The following is a 6,000-nucleotide window of genomic DNA, read 5'->3' as shown; positions in this document are numbered from 1 at the left end:
TTATATATATATATATATATATATATATATATATATATATATATAATTTTATAGTGCAGTACACATACATTTTGTACTGGATATTAAAGCTTTCTCAACAAGGGACCTTCTGTTAAAAGGTAAACAAAACAAGACAATAAAAAACAACAACAACAAGGCATAACTATGCAAAATATAACATTGAGGAACCAAGATTTTGTTATCACTCAGTGTAAAACTTTGGCAACGGTTACCATATTCCCTTTACATTGTATGTCTTCTGACAATCTGTCAATACAATCTTCCCCATTCATTCACGCTCTACTGTTCTTGTTTGTGCCTTGTAGATGTAATTATGTTTAACTGCTTCCGATATGTATGTGTGTGAGGAATGATGAGGATAATTAATTAAGTGATTCGGCATTACAGATTTGTGTAAGGAATGAATACATTTATGTAAATTTGATATAATGAACAGGTGAACCCTGTAATAAATTTGGTAATATGAATACCAGATTCGACAATACAAGAGTATTTCACTAGTACGATTGTCATTACTTATTTTGTTTTCTTTGGCTGTTAACATGAGAAACTTCTAACAGTCCAGACTATTTTTACCTCCGCAAAGGGAGGAGGTTGTGTTTTCTTTACTATTGGTTTGTGTGTTTGTGTGTTTGTTAGTTTGTCCATGTGCAAAATAACTCAAAAAGTAGTGAACGGATTTGGATGAAACTTGCAGGAAAGGTTTAGAATGATACAAGTAACAAACGATTAATTTTGGGGGAATTTATGAAGGATTTTTGATATTTTGGCAGGTAGGGTCAATGAACTTGGGAGTTCAGGCTGTGCGTATTTGAGGTTTGCATGCGCGCACTAAAGTGCGTGCTCTAGTTTCTGCTAGGACGAGGCGCGCCGTGCAGCTGAGGGTTTATGACGTAACAAAGGCTTCTATACTGTATTGGGAAATCGGGCGACTTTCAGCACACAATGCTATAAATACATATGGGTGGAAATCACTGATATCTCTGGAAGAACAAGATCAGTGGTGGAAATGAGCTACATGCTTGGCCCCGCGGAGGTCTGCGCTCTCAAGAGTGCTTTTCTAGTGTTATACATGTAGTGATGTTTGTGTGTACACTGTACTTCTATCCCCTACATACTGTACTGTATCTTATCATTGAGAACGTAAAACATGAAATTTGCAACATTTTGGGTTTTTATCAATTTCCCACAGTGAACTAGCAGTAGATGGCAAAAAACCAAACCAAGACAAAAAAACAAAAAACAAAAACAAAAACCAAATATTTCTTATCCAAACTAGAAAACAATTATGTTCTGAACTTGGATTTTCATTCATCATTAGCTATCAATGAATTGTCATGTATAATGGATGGCATACATAACCTCTGACCTAAAAAGTCTCTATCTCTCTCATATTTCTCCAACGACAACCAACAACAACAACAACAACAACAACAACAACAACAACAACAACAACAACAACAACAACTACTACTACTACTACTACTACTACTACTACTACTACAACTACAACAACTACTACTACTGCTACAACAACAGCAACTACAACAAATCAGACAAAGAGATATGAAGTGAAGTATCTACAAGTCAAATTGCAGTTAAATTTATTGAAGAAGTCATTGACAATATCCAATATACACACAAATGAATACCGAATGCCATACATACTAGTACGAGATTACAAAATCATATCAAGGTTTTTAGAATGGAGTGTAAAACTCAGCCATAAACACAAAAGATCATTTTATCAATTTTCATCTCCAAGATATCAAGGTTTAGATTTGAATACATATTGTAATGTACAGTCATTAAATGACCATCAGGCATCGGGATACAAAATGAATATTCATATCACACAATGAATATTTGTAGTGCAAATGGCTCGCTCAGCTTAAAAACAGCTACTGTATACGCCAAATATTTCGTGAGGTTTTTATTTTCGCGAATTTCGCGAGTTGGGTGCTTTTCGCAAAATTAAAGACACACGAAAATATTGACTCTAATCCCGATGTGAATGTGACGTACGCATGTACATTTCTTCGTGCAGTGCAGGACTCCACGATCGCGAATTCAACCACATGCGAAATCGTATTCCCAAATCACGAAAATTTAGACTCGCGAAATATATGGCTCATACAGTATACCCTTGAAAAATATTTGCAACTCAGAATAAAAACCAACAAATGAAAGTGCGTCCTACAATTCTGCCCCTCTCTTTGGCCTGAATTCACGAAGGTGGTTAAATTGAAACTATGGTTTAAACCATGGACAATTTGTATGGAGCGCCAAGTGTTGCATGGCCTATTTTGTTACGAAATCAATCATGATCATTTTGTCACAACATTTCATCGACGAAATGACTGATTTTGTAATGAAATAGGCCATGCGACACTTGGCGCTCCACACAAATTGTCCATGATTTAAACCACGGTCTCAATTGTACCACCTTCGTGAATTCGGGCCTTTGCATCCAGTATTACAATTTTGACTGTCTTTTCCCCTTTATATTCTGACCTGTGATTTTCTGGTCCAAAGTGGAAATGTACACTCTTTGCCATTTAGTGAATAAACAAGTTACGATAGGATAGATACTTGTAGCAGTACAATAAATGGTAAGCTAAAAAATTGCTCGAAAAGTTCCTGGTTTACTTTTCCTTTTAATATTTTGTTGTTGTTGTTGTTGTTGTTGTTGTTGTTGTATCAAAGTATCAAAATTGATTTCAACGAGTCATTTGCTCTGCAAATAATCTTTATTTTGATTATTGAAGAACACAGACCTGGAGAGAGTAGCATCCACATACATATTTGTTTACTTCTACCCAGAAGAAATACAGTCAACCTTGCTCGAGTCAACCTTGCATAAGTCAAATAATCGCCTAAGTTGAAGATCTTCTCAAGTCCTCCAATCTTTATATTCTATTGAATTTAACCGCTTATAAGACAAAGTTTCTCTACGTCAAAGCTATTTCTTCAGTCCAAATGGATTCGACTCAAGGCAAGGTTTGACTGTATACAAGTGTGCGAGGTTTTACAGGGGTGTCGAGGGGGCCGTGTACCATACGACATGTTCTGTTGCATTAAAGAATACGTTTCAGTGCAAATCATAACAGGAATGTTTAGAAATATGTGTATGAAAATCATGTCCATTTCGTTGGCCTGGAAGATACAATGAAGTATGATGTAATTGTTTCAATTAAGACCAACATGTTGATATTTATAATGTCAGGAGTAGTAAAGAGAATTTCAAATATGACAAAGATTACAACGTACAGGTACTGTATACACCATATCTTCAGCGAGTCTATTTTTTTAAATAGGAATCAGGACATCCCAACAATATCAAGTGGTTAAATTCGCGAAAATACACGTAGCATCTGATTCACAAAATTCGCAAAAAAGAAAACCTCGCAAAATACACAGCGTATTCAGTAATTTATCAGTACACGAACGTGCTCTCTGCACCACGCTGGTCCCACTGTTCATAGAACAGTGTCAAGTTGATAGCACTACCACAGATTTGACATCATATTTTTAATGTGCCAAAGGTCAAGCTTCACATTGTACAGTGTACATAAGTCATAAATGTTCAAAGATATCAAAGTGTGTCACAGTAATGGTATAAAATTCTAGAGAAGCACAAGAAAGGGATAAACACTAGTTTAATGACGTACTTTTGCCATAACAGCAAGAGTCAGACGATACCGTTACACATTCATTGCAGGTAAATCACAGTCATACAAAACATGCATACATCTTTGAGAAATTGATTTCCATAATTTGTTTTTACAGCACCTAAACCACATGCAGTGTACATAAAAGGCTGTCCATACAATTATACACAACAGAAGAATTAACAAATGCTTGAGAGAAACACTTTGAAAATAGTCATTTTGAAGGCAAATAACACACGCCAACATACATGTTTCTATTCATCAAGTTACAATATGAGTTTTATGTTTTGTTTCTGCACTATATGTATTTACCACAGGCTCCTTTTTGACACACAAATCATTTCTCTGACACAACATAACAGCAAGAGTTCATTCTATAATTTGAACATTGGTACAGCTCAAGCTTCATACACATGCACGTACACTAACATTCTGATTTTCAGAAAACCAAATTACCGTACTTTGCTTTTGGGACATAAAACAGTCAGCAATTCCATCAGAAGGGGGAAAAAAAAAAGAAATTCTCACAACAGAGTTAAAGGACAAGTTCACCTTCATAGACATGTGGGTTGAGTGAATGCAGAAATATTAGTAGAACACATCAGTGAGAGTTTGAGCAAAATCGGACAATCCATTAAAAAGTTATGAATTTTTGAAGTTTCTGCTTAGTCACGGCTGGATGAAAAGACTACTGTAGCTTGTGATGTCACATGAGTACAACGATATAAAGAAAGAATAAAGAAAATTCAACATATTTCTATTTTTCTGGCATAACAAAAGAACACTCGACTTCTCTCTTTCAGAAGTCAGGGGGAATAATATTACCCTAACGTATACGTCAGTAGCAAGTCGAAGAAATGAGCACTTTATTCAAAAAGTAAAGTTTTGTGAAATTCTCTTTTTACTTTTCCTTATATAGTTGTACGCATGTGACATCATACAGTGTAGTAGTCTTCTCTTCCAGCAGTGACTGTGCAGATACTTAAAATGTTCATAACTTTTGAACGGATTGTCCAATTTTCCTCAACTTTCACTGATGCGTTCTACTAATATTGCTGCATTCTCTCAATCCTTATGTATATGAAAGTGGACTTGTCCTTTAATACATTACTGTTAAATCTCACCAAGCATTGACTCAAATATGAACATGCAGGCCAAGGAAAGTAACCAGGGCTGCATTTCATGAAGTCATCACATAAAACTCAGAATGGCCAAAGTCATTCATATGTATGTAGCTATGAGAGACTTTCAAACCCATTTCATGAAGTCTGTCATCGGTGTGTCTCAGGAGCAATAGGTCTCTGATAAGACTTTCATGAGACAGACCCCAGCATGCAGGGAAGCAAACAAGAAGCTGTAAGCAGCAAACACACAAATAACCCTTACCATGATACCAAATGCTGTTTGGTACTTATACATCAACTGATCAGAAAGAAATATTCAGTGTGAAAAAAAGAGAAAAGTAACAAAAAGATTTACAACCCTGAAAGACACAGTAAAAATCAAAATTCTGCTATCTAGAAAAATATGCGAGAGAGGAAAAAGTGGCCAAACAGCAAAGAAGTGCCATAAAAAAAAAGAAAAAAAAAAGCCATCATTATCAAACCTCATACAACACATTTGACCATTTCGATACAATCTACCAGTAATTCGATTTGTCTGGTACTGTATGTATCCTCTGAGCAACTCAAAAAAGTGGCTTTGGTCAGATGACTGGAGTGTGACTTCAGTCATACATGTCTATGCTTTTAATATTACAAAGTACTTCACCTGTTCCTCAAATGAAACATACCTCCTTCCCCTACACTTGTATCTCACTATGCTGAAATCACAATAGCCACATCATTACAATGTACTTATCATACATCCATTCTACACAAAATTCTGTAACCTTCCTGTGAAATTGCAACAAGGCAAAATTTCCTTTCATTTTCCAGGAATAGTAAATATAAGTGATTTTCGAACACTGTTACTATGTGACTACATTGTATGGCAGCTACAAGACATCTTGCTAGATAATAATCACAATCACAGACACCCTCCTGCACTACAAGAGTTTCATTGCTCAAGTATTCTTTATAAATCTATCTATTCTAAAGGGAAATGGCTTTGTTAAAACAACAGTGCCTTAAAAATGAAGTGTATCAGTGTTTAACACAGGAACATGTACATGTACCTATTTTTAAGAATCAGCTTTGTACCCTCGAGCAACTAAGCTTATTTCTTATCTTAATCTTGTCTGTTGGATTTTCACATGGAGTCTCATAATCAGTGATGGCAATTTCGAAAGAAATCATCGTTAAATTGT

This window comes from Diadema antillarum, unplaced genomic scaffold (assembly GCF_040938485.1).
Source record: "Diadema antillarum isolate AM-2024a unplaced genomic scaffold, OU_Dant_1.0 seq00001528_RagTag, whole genome shotgun sequence".
NCBI classification, from domain to species: domain Eukaryota; kingdom Metazoa; phylum Echinodermata; class Echinoidea; order Diadematoida; family Diadematidae; genus Diadema; species Diadema antillarum.
Note: the sequence above shows the minus strand (reverse complement) of the source record.